At 44.5% G+C, this 14790-nt stretch overlaps 1 protein-coding gene across 9 annotated transcripts in view; it reads right to left on the bottom strand.

Moving 5' to 3' along the window:
• Positions 1–14790, bottom strand: part of ablim2 (actin binding LIM protein family, member 2) — a 111731-nt gene that overhangs the window by 50539 nt on the left and 46402 nt on the right. The gene's annotated exons all lie outside the window — the stretch shown is intronic.

A 14790-nucleotide genomic window follows, 5' to 3' on the forward strand; every position in this document is an offset into this window, starting at 1 on the left:
AAATCGTTCTTATATAGGCAAAAAGAAAAATAAATAAATAAATTGCTCTTGGGCCCCTCTGATGGCCATGGTAGGTGTGCAGAGTCCATCCAAACCTCCAAAGCACCGGTAGAAGAGAAGTTATCAAAAGAAGTCACAAAAATGATTTATCCTTCAGAGAGAAAGAAAAGAAAGAGGAAGAATCGAGGAAAAAGTCAAGATGAAGGTATGTTTTAATGTGTCTTGGTAACGTAATGTTTATCGGAAAGATTTATTTAAGCTGCTAATTGAAAATTAGCTTGATAGCGCAAATGTTTGTATTTGTGTGAAGCTAAGTTTTAACTTTACATGAGTTGATTCTAATGACTGGCTTCAAAATGGCGTGTTTGTGTCATGTTGGGCAACAATAATTGAAACTTCTCAATGTTTGATATTGTCTACAAAATGTTTTTACATCAGGCTACATGGCTACTGCATTAATATACCAAGAAGCTACTCTAAGCTGTAGTTGGTCATATGGTGTTTGCTGCTGATAATTTATGCATCTAAAACAAACAGTATTTTTACATCAACTTCTAAGTTATGTGAAACTTCTCCAATTAAAATAGTTTGAAGACACAGAATCAACCTGGTACCAGTCCGCATTCTCAAGTGAGAAATACTCACCTGGTATAAATTAAATTTGTATCTATTGTAATTACACCCAAGAGAATTTAATTTAATCAAAAAATGTCATGAATATGTGTGTGTGTTTATTCCATCTTAAGTTGGGCTGCACCAACTGCAGTTTTTTGGCCGATCACCGATCTTTAAAAAGCCTGACCTGCCGATTTTATTTTGGCAGATACCAAATTTTTTTGTCTGAAATTTCGCTAAATATAGCAAGAAAGTCACTGAGTTTTCAACAGTGAGGTGAATATTATTAACTGCAAACATGCTGATATGACCTGGTGGGCCGATCTGTCAGTCAAACTTTTCACTGTATGAAAATTAAACAATATGCTTTTAAAGATATTTTGTCTATATTTTAAAATATATGCTCAAAATAGATTTTTTTTAAACTTCACTTACTTAGCACAGCTGTTGCCAAACCTGACACAGCGCTACAGATGCTAGGAAAAACGTCAAAGACAAGCAGCGCTAATGGAGCTATTACTACTGGAAATGCTAATAGAACTAGAACACCAGTACTGAATGTGGAACCACTACAAACAATGAACAAAGTTCAGCTCCTAAACAGCTCTTTCCTAACTGGACAGAGCTGTTTAGGACAGCTCTGTCTCGGTAAGAACAGCTCGGTAAGAACTATAGAAGTTCTTACCGGATCACACAGTCTGACCAGAGGTTCGTGTCATTCATTTTTTCATTTACGAAACTGAAGGCAGCAGTAGCAGCAGCTCCTAGTTCTATATAAGTAAAAGTTCTTTGAAAATAACTTTTAAACAGGGATACTTTTAATTGAAGACAGTTCTGTATGAAAATGTCTACATTTTTTCTTGGTCTTATTTCATATTATTTTTCTTTATTATAAGTTTCCATTAGCTGTGACTGTAAAAATCATAATTATTACTAGAAATAAAGACTTGAAAATAGTGTAAATAATGAGGCATCATGTGGTTCCATTAGCATGATTTCATTTTCTATCCTCATAGGTTCAATCACTTTTCTTTGGGCACTTTACAAAAGTAAAAGGTTACATTAGAGGTGAAATGAAAGCAATTCCAATTTGATTCAATAATAACACCAAATCATTTAATTAAGTAGTTCAATAATTACAAGGAAATTTAGTGTGAGAGTATAAAATATCAACACATCAAACATCAGATTTGGCTTACTTATCTGCGAAAACAGAGAATGTTTCATTCTCAGTCATAGCCCATAATACACAGTTAAATGCACACGAGGGACCATGCTTGTGACCACAGGGATTAGACTGATGTTCACTGCTGTGGACCAAACATGCAGCATCACGCAAGTTACACATCCAAACAGGTTCTTCACTTTAATCCCCTGTAAAAACTTGGACAAACATGTTGGAAATCCTTAACCCAGAAACCTTTCCTTTTTTATTTGATCAATTCCCACCAGGGAGTACAGCCAACGTTTTTTAAACAACCACAACAATACAAGCGGAAATGTTTGTATTGCATTCTCTTCCTATACACAGGAAGAGAATGATATACTTTCCAGTGACTGCAGCAGGCCCTGAAACATCCATATGAACAATCTGCCTAGAATGAGATAATGCTTAAGGCTAATTGGGTAAACATCAGTGGCTGGATAGATGAATTGATGGATAGATGTTTTTTTTCTTCTACTTCACAACCATATGCTCTTTTGTGTTTGTCTGTCAGAGAAAATACATGAAAACCCCTAGAATTTGTGTTTGACAAAAACTTTAGCGCCAAAACTCATGTTTTGTTTGCCAGGGCTTTATGGGACAAGTTGTTGCCTGACTTCAAGTAGACAAAGCAATTGATATGCATTGTGTTGCTGCAAAAAATAAAACAACATAAAAACAAACCAATGTGCTGCGCTTGTCACGAGGCGAAAGCAAAAGCTCCTCCACTGGCTGAACCCCCGATCCACTAACGCAGTGGTCCCCATCCTTTTAACACCACAGACTGGTCAAGGGTTGGCAATTTTACTGTGGCCCAGGGTGGCTGGGAGGTGCGCAGTAAAATTGCACCCCCCTCCCCGCCTGATTGTAGCAGATTGTCGCTTGCAATAATCGTAACCGATCTTCCTGGACACTCCTGAGGTGTGTCACGATGACTGATCTGGTCCAGTCAGTAGAACATTGGGGCCGCTCCGATCTAAAATCGGGCATAATCATCATTGTCTTGGCCTGACTATCGCAGCCTGTGGGGTTCTCTTTCATAGCACTCGTTTCGTGTCTCACTATGGCAGGGGTCTGCAATCCGCGGCTCCAGAGCTGCATGCGGCTCTTTAGCCCTGCTCTAGTGGCTCTCTGGAGTTTTTTCAAAAATGTTTGAAAATGGAAAAAGATTGGGGTGGGAAATATATATTTTTGTTTTAATATGGTTGCTGTAGGAGGACAAACGTGACACAAACATTCTTAACATTTTCCAATGCTATAAAAATGTGCAGAATAAATATTAAATTTCAACATTTCTGTCAACAAAGATTTGCGTCTTAACCTGCAACGCACGTTTCTTCCAGCTGGGCAGGGCGCGAGGCAGGTGGGTGTTGTAAACAAACTAACGGGTGTGTGTTGGGCCATGGAGAGCAAAGAGGAAAAGAGAAAAATAGCCGAGGAGAGACTCTACATTTCTTGGACTGAATCATTTGCATTCATTGCCAATGCAGAAGGTTTACCTGAATGTTTGCTCTGTAGTGAGAAGTTGTCAAATGACTAAAAGAGTACCATGCTTTCCAGACTATGGAGCGCACCTTACTATAAGCCTCACCTACAATTTTTTTTAAATAACTGGAAACGTACATAAGTTGCACCGGGCTATAAGCCGCATGGTTCAAAGCATGGGGACAAAGTAGCGGTTTATAGTCTGAAAAATATGGTAATGTGGAAAGACATTTCCAGGGAAGGTACATTAGCTGCTGCATCAAGATTAAAGTTACATCTTACAAGTCCGATGTAGAGAAGCTGTCCAGTGATGTCCGTGAACAGAAGTCACATTAAACACGTAAGAACACAATCTTACCATAGGCACATATATTTAGTAACAAAGTGGTTATTTTTATAAATTGATTAATGATTTTTGTCAGTATACATTTAGAATGACACTTAGCGATATTATTGTGTTTTGTGGCTCAAATCCGAGGATTGTTGCGTGTCAAAAGAGAAGAGGATGCTGCTATGTTTTACCATTGCACTGACTTGCTTGGCATTTGCACAGAAATCAAACTTAAACTGTATTAATTTAATTTTATATACTTTCCCTTTTCAAAAGGCTGCTGCTTTATTTTATAACTGCAGGTTGCGTTTTATTGCGTTGGTTACCGAGATAAGCGGCACGTTATGCACGTTCTGTTTAGTTGTTTTTTCAATCACACACTTTACAGTGATTATTTACAATGCGCGATCGTCGTTATGAAAACTGCATTATGAAGCAGATTTTCTGAGTTCCAAAAGGAAAAAAAAAGACCCTTTCCTTGTCGATCGTCATAATAAAAATGACATCAAAAATCAGATTTCCTTAGGGTGTGATAAAATTGCATTTCTTTAATTTTATCAATGCAACGAAACACAAAACATTAATATTTTAACGGAAGCACTTAAAGCATTATCGTACAACAGTGTCACGTGGTGCTTCATTCCGTCCAGGACGCACAGCAGGGAAAATAAACATTTAATTATGAATGGTAATTATGTATACTCTTAGTCATTTTGATAATAGGCTAACATAGCTAATATAAACACTTAAAGCTTGTTTTGCATTCATTATAAACCTTATATAAGACTTTTAATTTTTTGCGGCTCCAGACAGATTTGTTTTTTGTTTTTTTTATCCAAAATGGCTCTTTCAATATGTTGGGTTGCCGACCTCTGCACTATGGGAACGCCCTGGGCGTGACCTCATCAGAAGCTCCAATTACACTCCACCAGTCCTGATTGGCTGGGGATAAGTCTGTCAGTGCCAGGGAGAGGGGGCATGTCCCACCCCCTGCCTATATATAGGACTGGCCCTGCACAGAACATAGCAACCTGATTATCTTGTAACCAGGTTGCTATGTTCTGTGCAGGGTTTTGCTCAGGTCCCTCTTGAAAATGAAATCTAGATCTCAACGGGGTTTACCTGATTAAATAAAGGAATATGGAAAACAGACAGATCATTCAAAAACCTCTTCTCGCTACGAGCAGAAGTCCTGACTGCTTTCTCTCTTTTGCCTGCCGTTCTGGAGCTTAGCTTAACTGTCCATAGATACGAGTGCGAACTCGATCGCCGGGCGCTTTGTTCCAGACTGGTAGTCTATATCGGGAGAAAACTAGCGTTCAGTCTGTTGCAAAACAGCACTGTTATCTGTGAAGAATTGTGCGGGGTAGAAATACGCTTCACTGTTTTTCACAGGAGTAGCAATACTCCATTGGTAGCAATACCGGCAGAAGTAGCGATACTTCACAGAAATCGTTCCTGCAGTTAGCATGGACGCCGGAAAGGCAGAAGCTAAAGCGGACGAAAATCCACGTGCTTGCCCGTGTGGAAATAAAATTTCGAGTTGGGACACTCACCAAATGTGTGTGTCGTGTCTCGGCTTAAGGCATGCCCAAGCAGCCCTCGAGTCATCGGAGGAATGCTCTCATTGTAGCCGGCTCTCACTCAAGGTGCTGCGTCGCCGTCTGGCCCGTCAATTGACACTGTCCGGAGGCGACCCCATCCTGGCTTCTGCTGCAGCTAGCCAAGAAACGGTGGCTCAAGGACTGACACCGGTCCCTGATGCAGAACCAGGACCAAGCTGGGGCGATATGCTTGACGCTGTTAACCCGTTGCCACTGGATATGAGCGGCCATAGCTTCACAGCTTACCCGCTCGATTACCCCATGGCAGGTGATGACAGAGGCTCGGATGCAGATTCTGAGCTTCTCATCACCGATGAAGAGGAAGATGATGAACCGCCTCTTGTGCTCCGAGGTCGGGTCGCAAGACCTACACCTTCGGGCGTCAGCCAGGTTGTGATGGTGACTCTTCTTCGTCTGCCTTGGATGTGGACCTGCATGACGTGTGTAAACGCGCCGCAGCAAAACTTCATATCCAGTGGCCCGAAGTTCAGGCTGAAGCAGCAAGATCACGTTTCGACGGCAAAAAGCTGCCAAAAGCCAAGAGAACGGGAAAGCAGTTCCTGCCTTTCTTCCCTGAGTTGCTGGAGGAATTTTCAGTTTCGTGGCACAACAAACCGTACAGGGAGAAGCACCCAATGGCAGGTGGCTCGGTTCTAGACTGCGAGGGAATGGACGACCACAGTCTCCGCCAAATCCCTCGAGTCAAACCAGTGGTGGCAGCGCACCTTCACCCGAAAGCTTCTATGTCCTCGGGTGGGTTGGCTCCATCCCTCCCTTCAGCAGCAGACCGCTTCCAATCAAACCTGATGGAGAAATCCTACAAGGCGGCCGCTCTATTAGTTCGCGCCATGAACGCTTCTTCCATGCTGATGGCGTATCAGGCGGAGCTGGAGGAGGAGATGACTGCATCACCGGACGCTACACTGTGGGAAGAAGTGTGTATCATCACTGATCACTGTCTCCACCTTCATAAGGTAGCGATCCAGGCTATGGGGAGAGCTATGGGGCTCATGGTTCTACAGGAAAGAGCTAGATGGTTAAACTTAACCACGCTTTCCACCAGGGGAAAGGAGGACCTCCTCGATACCCCCATCACCCCACAGGGCCTGTTTTGTGCAGCTGTAACATCTATGCAAAAGAGGTGTGAGGAAAAGAAAAGGCACGATGAGGCTTTAAAGCTGTGTCTCCCAAGACGGGCGCTGGTGCACACAGCCACGGGTCCCACATCCCAGCGCCAAACCTCTGCCCAGGCTGCGGCGTGTTTGCCTCCCACTTTCAGAATCCCTAAATTGCCGAAGACCCAGACGGCCGCTAACCGTCCTCCAAAAGGCGCTGCTGCTAAGGGCTCGTGGCCGAAGAAACCCGAAGCCGCTCGCTCGGATCAGCCGCCACCCAGGTCCACCCAGACGGTGAGGAGGAGGAAGCGTTTGGCCTGACAGCTTTTTGGAAGTCAGAGAGCGAGCTGGACCCGTCCTCAGACACGGCTCCGTTACCGAGCCCTTCCATAGAGTTCAGCAAAGTTCAGCGCACAAACGAGGTAATGTTCGAGCCCGCTCAGCGTGCACGAAACAGGAACTGTGTTCAGTTCGGGATGTCCCGCATTGGACCCAGTTCATGTCCCACAAGCACTGTTTTATGTCACAGAACATTAAACTTTCACAAGCTGCCGCATCCAGGCAAAACGCCGAGGGCACAGCTAAAAATGTTGCAAAACAAACAAATACCAATAAGAGGGGAGATGGTTTGTCACTCCCTGATAGGGGCACAGCCTCTCCCCCCCATAAGCAGACGTTTGACCGAGGGAAACCCTTGCGCATGTGCGATGCGAGATGAGAAGTCTTGCAAGCCAGCGCAACAAGAGGGCGGTATTACCCCATGCAACACAAACTGGCCTGTCAGCCCGCTGTCACTGAGACCGATAAAATGGGCAAACTGCACAAACTCAGAGTGGGTTTTAAGAACAATAAACCGTGGATACCGGCTGCAATTCACTCTGCCGCCTCCACAGTTCAGAGGAGTGATTCAATCGCAGGCCAGTGGCTCCGCAGCTTTTTCCCTACAAGAGGAAATATCCTCTCTATTGGAGAAAAGAGCGATACAATTAATCCCTCAGGAAAAATGCCAAGCAGGTTTTTACTCCAGATATTTCCTGGTCCCAAAGAAAAGTGGTCGAGGGATGCGTGCAATCTTAGACCTTCAGGCTCTACACAGACATCTGAGAAAATACAAGTTCAGAATGCTGACACACGCTTCTCTCTTACGTTTCCTGTGCCCAGGCGATTGGTTCACATCAATCGATCTCAAGGATGCGTATTTTCACATTCCAATTTATCCACCACACAGGAAATATCTAAGATTTGCATTTCAGGGGAAATGCTACGAGTATCTCGTTCTCCCATTTGGCCTCTCCTTGAGCCCAAGGGTGTTTGTGAAATGCACAGAAGCCGCTGTGGCACCACTCAGGCAGCAGGGGGTACGTGTAGCCACATACATAGACGATTGGTTGATCACAGCTCCGTCACAGTGGGAGGCTGCAGATCATACAACGTTGCTCTCAAAACACATGCTGGATCTGGGATTCAAAATAAATGTGGAGAAGAGCATCCTATTTTCCTGTCAAAGAATCTCTTTTATCGGTCTGTTTCTAGACTCTGCCCAGGCCAGAGTGAAACTCACAGAGGAGAGAGTAAAATCACTTATGAATCACTTATGTTCCTGTTTCACAGGGGAAATTTTGTGTCTCCCCGTCTGTGCAGACGATTACTGGGTCTAATGGCCTCAGTTTTAGACGTTGTCCCACTAGGCCGCCTTCATATGAGGGGTGTCCAATGTTGGGTGGCTTCTCAGATGGTGGGCTTACCCCCCCACAGAGTAAGGGTCTCAGCCACCTGCAGAGCAGCCTTACGTCGCTGGAGAAGTGTACACTTCCTATCTCAGGGTGTTCCCATTGGAACTATACAGAGCAGAAAAGTGGTGACGACAGATGCCTCCCTGTCAGGCTGGGGGGGGGGGGCTCTTCGAAGGGAAGTCAGTGAATGGGACATGGGACAGACACGTGTGTGTTCCATATAAATTATCTGGAACTGCTGGCTATTCTCCTGACACTGAAACATTTCCTCCTTTTCCTAAAGGGTCATCACGTATTAGTTCGGACAGACAACACAACTGTGGTGGCATACATAAACCGACAAGGGGGTCTAAGATCCCATCATCTTCATATGCTGGCCCACAAGCTGGTCACTTGGAGCAGCAATCTTTTTCTGTCACTAAGGGCCACTCATATCCCAGGAGTGTTAAACCGGGGAGCAGACCTTCTCTCCAGGGGAAACCCTCTGTATGCAGAATGGAGACTTCATCCCGAGGTAGTCAGGATGATCTGGCTGCGTTACGGGCAGGCCTCAATAGACCTGTTTGCGTCTCGGGAAAACACAGTGTCCTCTGTTTTTCTCCCTTCACGACCGGGAAGCACCTTTGGGGGTGGATGCTCTCTCCCACCAGTGGCCTCGAGCTCTCCTGTATGCATTCCCTCCAGTAGCCCTCATTTTGCCGACGATAGCCAGAGTTCGAGCCGAAGGCTTGTCAAAGATTCTCATTGCACCTCACTGGCCATCGAAGCACTGGTTGGCAGAGATAATCCAGCTTCTCCAGGGAGAACCATGGCCTCTACCTCTGCGGCAGGACCTGTTGTCTCAGGCGGGGTGGGGGGGGGGATCCTCCACCCCCACCCAGAAAGGCTGGCACTATGGGCCTGGCCTGTGAGTGGTTAAATTTCCACTCTGTAGGTCTCCCACACAATGTTATTGAGACAATCCAAAGTGCAAGGGCCCCCACCACCAGGTCTCTGTATGACTGCAAATGGGCCATATTTGAAAAATGGTGTGCAGAAGCACAGGAAATATCCATCCAGTGCTCTGTAGTTACCATTTTGACTTTCCTGCAGGACCTGCTGGATAAGGGTAAGGCTTTTTCCACCATAAAAGTGTACTTGGCAGCAATCTCAGCTTGCCATGTTGGTTTTGGTGGGAAAACTGTGGGACAGCACCCCTTGGTCTGCCAGTTTATAGAATAGAATAGAATTACTTTATTCATCCCAGCAGGGAAATTATTTCGCAGTTACAGCAGCATAGAGACAAGACACACCACCACTGAGTAGCAATTGTAGACAAAATAAAAATAAAAAATAACATGCTGTCAATATAAATGATATTATAAATATTATGAAGGGAGTTCGTCGTCGGCTTCCTGTCTCTAAACCCCTTGCCCCATCGTGGGACCTTCCTCTGGTTCTGGATGCTCTGATGGATGCTCCATTTGATCCCCTGGGACAGGTGGATTTGAGATTTGTTACTCTGAAGACAGCGCTTTTACTGGCACTTACTTCAGCTAAGTGGGTGGGTGAGCTTCATGCTTTTTCAGTGAACCCAGCTTGTACCAAATTCTCTGCAGGGAATAGAAGGGTGACCTTAATTCCTAATCCTGTTTTTTTTTTTTGCCTAAGGTGTTGGGGTCATGTTCGGCAATAGACTTGGTGTCTTTTAGTCCCCCACCTTTTTCCTCAGTGATGCAGGAGCGTCTTCATGACTCTGTCCAGTTCGGGCCCTGCACACTTATATGGATAGGACCAAAATATTGAGGAAAAGTGATCAGCTGTTTGTTTCTTGGGCGAAAGGTCACCTTGGTAAACCTGTGTCAAAACAGCGACTTTCACATTGGATAGTTGCTGCAATTGCTTTAGCTTACACCTCTAAGGGACAGCAGCCTCCTGAGGGCCTTCGTGCCCACTCTACACGAGGGTTGACCACCTCATGGGCCCTCTTTAGAGGAGTTTCCATCCAGGAGATCTGTGCCGCAGCAAGCTGGGCTTCTCCCCATACATTTGCTCGGTTTTATAAGCTTGATGTCACAGCTCAACTGCTGGCTCATTCAGTGCTCAGCTTGGTATCAGTGCCACCAAGCCCCCATCAATGACTTATATTGTCAGCGGTCTTGGGTCTGCATCGCAATCTGGGAGTCAGGATTTTCCCATAGTGAGACATGAAACGAATGCTATGAAAGAGAACTTTAGGTTACTTTCGTAACCCCGGTTCTCTGAGTAGCATGAGTGAGTGTCTCACCTAGCCACCCTCCTTGCTCATTCGTAGCGAGGAAGAGGGTGTGAGTTTTTTTGAATGATCTGTCTGTGCAGGGCCAGTCCTATATATAGGCAGCGGGTGGGACATGCTCCCTCTCCCTGGCACTGACAGACTTATCCCCAGCCAATCAGGACTGGTGGAGTGTAATTGGAGCTTCTGATGACGTCATGCCCAGGGCGTTCCCATAGTGAGACACTCACTCATGCTACTCAGAGAACTGGGGTTACGAAAGTAACCTAAAGTTCTCCCTGAAAGTGACCGAGAACACAGCCTGTTAAATGTGACAGGTAGCCAATCAGAAAGCGCAGTTAGGTAAGCACGGAGGGGAATCCCAAACAGCTGACATCCGCAACAGAGCCAGGTGTTCTGTCAGAAAGAATGCTATTCTGACAGCGTATGATGATCACATCACACCGTCATTTATCCAACGCCTTTTCTTTTTGTTACGTCTTTTATCGCTTAAAATGAGTCCACAGACTATCACTGTTTCTACATTGTCATTCATCCGTGTTTGTTTATTCTAAATGCATGTATGGAAGGTGGGGGTTTTACGGGATTTTCTTCTGGAACTGCGATGTTCCTAAGCAGAATCGGTTCGTGTGTGGTGTGTTGCTCCTGCCGTGTGGCTGGACACACGAACCGATGGAACCTGTTGTACTTTTATCCGCTCGTGTCGTGTGTAGTCACAGAGGTTTGGAAAATCGGCAGACAATTTCTAAATCGTGCCGTGTGAACCAGACTTAGGACTCATAAGCTCTACTCCTCTCCTCTCGTCTGGACCATTGCCCTAACGCTCTCTGACTTTGGTTGCTATGGTAACATTTACACATCCCTTCAAAATAAGATACAGATGCGATACAAAAACGAACCTTTTATTTTCATGAAAATTTTAACTCAGTAACGACAAATCAGTGGTAGCCCTGAGCTTGTTTCTCTGCAACGAGACGGTTCCATCTGGGAGTGATGAGAGACAATAACACCCGAGGTGTTGCTTACGCACAGGATGCCTGGTCGCTACGTGGCAAAGCAGTTTGAAGCTCCATTGCCTCATTAGCGAGCTGGTCACCGCACATCATGCAGGGCTTGGAATGTGGGAATCACCTAAGGGTCCAGGATAAATCCATTCTCCCGTCTCTTCTCTGGGCCTTTTCCTCTTCCCAAAGAAGCCTTCTAAAGACATCTGCTCTGTTTCTTACTCATTTTGTTGCTTGTGGGCTCAATGTTAGCGCGCAAAACGCAACCGAGAGAAACCGGTTAAAAGATTTTCGAAATAAAAGATCCTTCAGACTCAGATAATACATTAAACGGAAATATTTATTTCTTGTGCGGCCCGGCACCTATGGGCTCTTTGCACCTCAGCTTCCGTGTTCGGGGAAAAGCGGCTCAATCGTTTCCGATCTATTGAAAAAGGCTCTTTACACTCGGTATTTGCAGGGCTTGTCCAAGGTAACAATTAATGATGAACATCGATCCGAAGCCCCAACAAGTAAGCTGGAGAAAGGTTTTAAGATGTTCGCCTCATTATACGTTCACAGATACGAAGGTGAGTTTTACTTTCTTTAAACTTTGTGGCTAACATTAGCCACAAACAATGGCTAACAATGTCTAGCTTATGCTAGACATTTTTCTTGTAAAAATGTACTATTTAAGTAGCTAAACATTTTTTATCATTCATTAAAGGACAATGTTTTTACCTTATGTTCAAATATATTACGTGTGTTTATTGTCGTTAGTGTCAGAGACCAAGTAACGGGGATTTTACGGTTCAGGCTTTTTGCTTCTGAAGCCTGAGGAACAACAAGCCCATAGCTTAACAGTAGAGCAGCTCTGGTGTCAGAGTTCTAGTTCAGCTGACGGTTCAGGTTCAAAGTGGTTGCTTTTAGAAAAATATAGCCGTGTTCCTTAAGGTCTCCGTGTTACTTCGCTTTATTAGTTTTGCATGTTTCTTGTGAAGTAGGATGGTGTTTACAGGCGGATCAGTTGCTCGGCTGTCTGGCTCTGGTCTGCTCTCTCCTTCCCATAAACTCTCTTTCAGGCTGAATACGGAAGTGATTCCATGGAAATAACACAGGAGGTTCCTTTACCTTCTGCTTTAGGCTGAGGAAGTTGATCCGGAGTGAAGTGAAGGCTGTAAACTTTGCTGTGCGGCGTTAGCTTTAACTGGTAGCGACGAATATTTACAAGCCACTGTCTTCTTAATTCAGGATCGTTTGGAAATCCATGAAAACTTAAAAGTCCATTATATTAGGAAGACAGCAATGTTCATAGTATTGTTTTATTTGCGTCTGAAATACGACTTTGTCTTTTCTAGCTGTCATGGTAACTCAAAGCGGAAAAAAGAGAGCCGCATTTGCATACGATTGTGACGTCAGCGCGGCAGGTGCAAAGAGCCCATTGGCCCAGGGGTTGGGGACGACTGCACTAACTCACCGGCTAACCGCAAACTCAAATTTTATCACCACAGACAGAGTCAACATGTTGAGACGTAAACACACATGCAGCACATAATGCTTTGTTCACAAGGAAATATTCTCACTGCACGCTCAATGTGCACCTCTAAATGTGCACCTGTGCAGCTCACATTTGCGGTTCACATTGAGCTGCGCGAGCAGATCAAACGCATTGGATTTAAACTTGACTCTTACCTTAATGAATTCTACAAAGAAATATGGGACCTCATCCTCACAGGGGGCTGATATAAATGTCCATATAGGTGAGCCAACATGAGCGATCTGCGCCGAGGTGAACTTCACAGATCAAGCCGCGACAGAGCGTGCGAAGCAGCCAACACACAGTGGCGCCAGCGGTCTGGTGCGTTTCCTGCATCAACTATTAAAAACTATAAAACCATCTTTCTTTCAGGAATAATTGCACCTTGCGCGTCAAAATTGAGCCAACTTGCAGCAGAATGAGTAACAAAACAACATCGGAGTACTGCGGCGCACCACTTCCCCCCCCCCCCCCCCCTCCCCCCGAACCGAAAAACAGCATCGGACTCGATACTTACGACACACCGCACGACATGCTGTTGTCATAGCGGGGCGGGGGGAGGGGGGGTGAGTGTAAGATACTAACGAAAGAGCTGGGGGTCGAGTAAAGTAACAGAGGGTATTATAATACCGTAAACGCAGAGAGGGAGAGAAGCTAACCTGAGGGCGCGGGTGACGCAAGTAACCGGAGAGTGGCGACACAATACGGGATATTTACGGAAAATACTAATACAGGAGCACGGAGGGAGAGGGAGGTAGTTTCCCGGAAAAAATAGGAGACTTGATAGGTATGGTGCAGACCCATCAGAACCTAAAGAACCAGACATCAGCAGGGGCGCCGCCAGGAATCTTGGGCCCATGACAAAAAATAAATTGCCCCCAGGCTGTTACAATTTCTTGAGTCTATTTGACCCATAAAAGGAGTCAAATTTTAAAGGCTTGCAACTGTCTTGCTTTCATTGGATACTAGCACAATATTTACTGCTTGTGAACTTTACATGAAACAGTACACATACTGCATGCAAATAGGTTGCTTACATTTTTTAAAATTAGTTTTAGCTTACTGAAATGTCTCTCCCCACGAGGAAGTCATAAGCAACATGCAAACTATGAATTAAGCAATCCAGACTTCTCAAAAATTGCTTGTTGCATTTTATTCTAACTGCAGTATATAACTGTAAAAAAAAATGTTTCTCTATATTTGTTAAAGCTGGCACCATGTCATGACAGTTTGTTATGAGACGGATAATCTGTGACGGATAACCTCCTTCACAGTCTCCCTGAACTACTATTGCTAGCGAAAGTAATGCAACGTTTCAACCAAAACAACCAATCAGAACTAGGAGGAGGGTCTTAGTGCTGTCAATCAACCTCATTCACTGCTGTGCTAATGGTGGAGAAACAACTTATCATTACAGAAAGACTGTTTATCTGCCATCATTGTTAGCTACGCTAGCTAGATGGAGCATTTACAACAGGCTGTGCTAGCTGCAACATAGCACATAGCAAGGGGGAGAAAGGATGAGCAGCTACATGAGATTATGATTAACAGCACTAAAACCCGCCTCCTGCTACTGATTAGTTGTCTCTAGCACTGGGAGAAGGCAGAGGAAATACATTTTTCACAGATTATCTCTCATGCCATACTTTCACAACATAATGACAGTTTTAAGAAATATGTAAAAAATATATATATATTTTTAATAAAAGTTACATAATGCATCTTTAATTTCACTTAGAAGAGGACAGGTCAGGAGGGACGTGGTAACAGATATCTGTAATTTAAATACAAGTTAAGTCAGTACAAGAAATAATCTTCTGCGTTTGTTGTTGAGGAATAATGACAAACGGTGGAGATGACGCTTAACTCCTGTCCCAAGTAACCTTTTAATGTTAATTTTCCAACGTCATAAATCTAACTAGAAGGAAA

Source organism: Xiphophorus couchianus, chromosome 14, assembly GCF_001444195.1.
Source record: "Xiphophorus couchianus chromosome 14, X_couchianus-1.0, whole genome shotgun sequence".
NCBI lineage: Eukaryota > Metazoa > Chordata > Actinopteri > Cyprinodontiformes > Poeciliidae > Xiphophorus > Xiphophorus couchianus.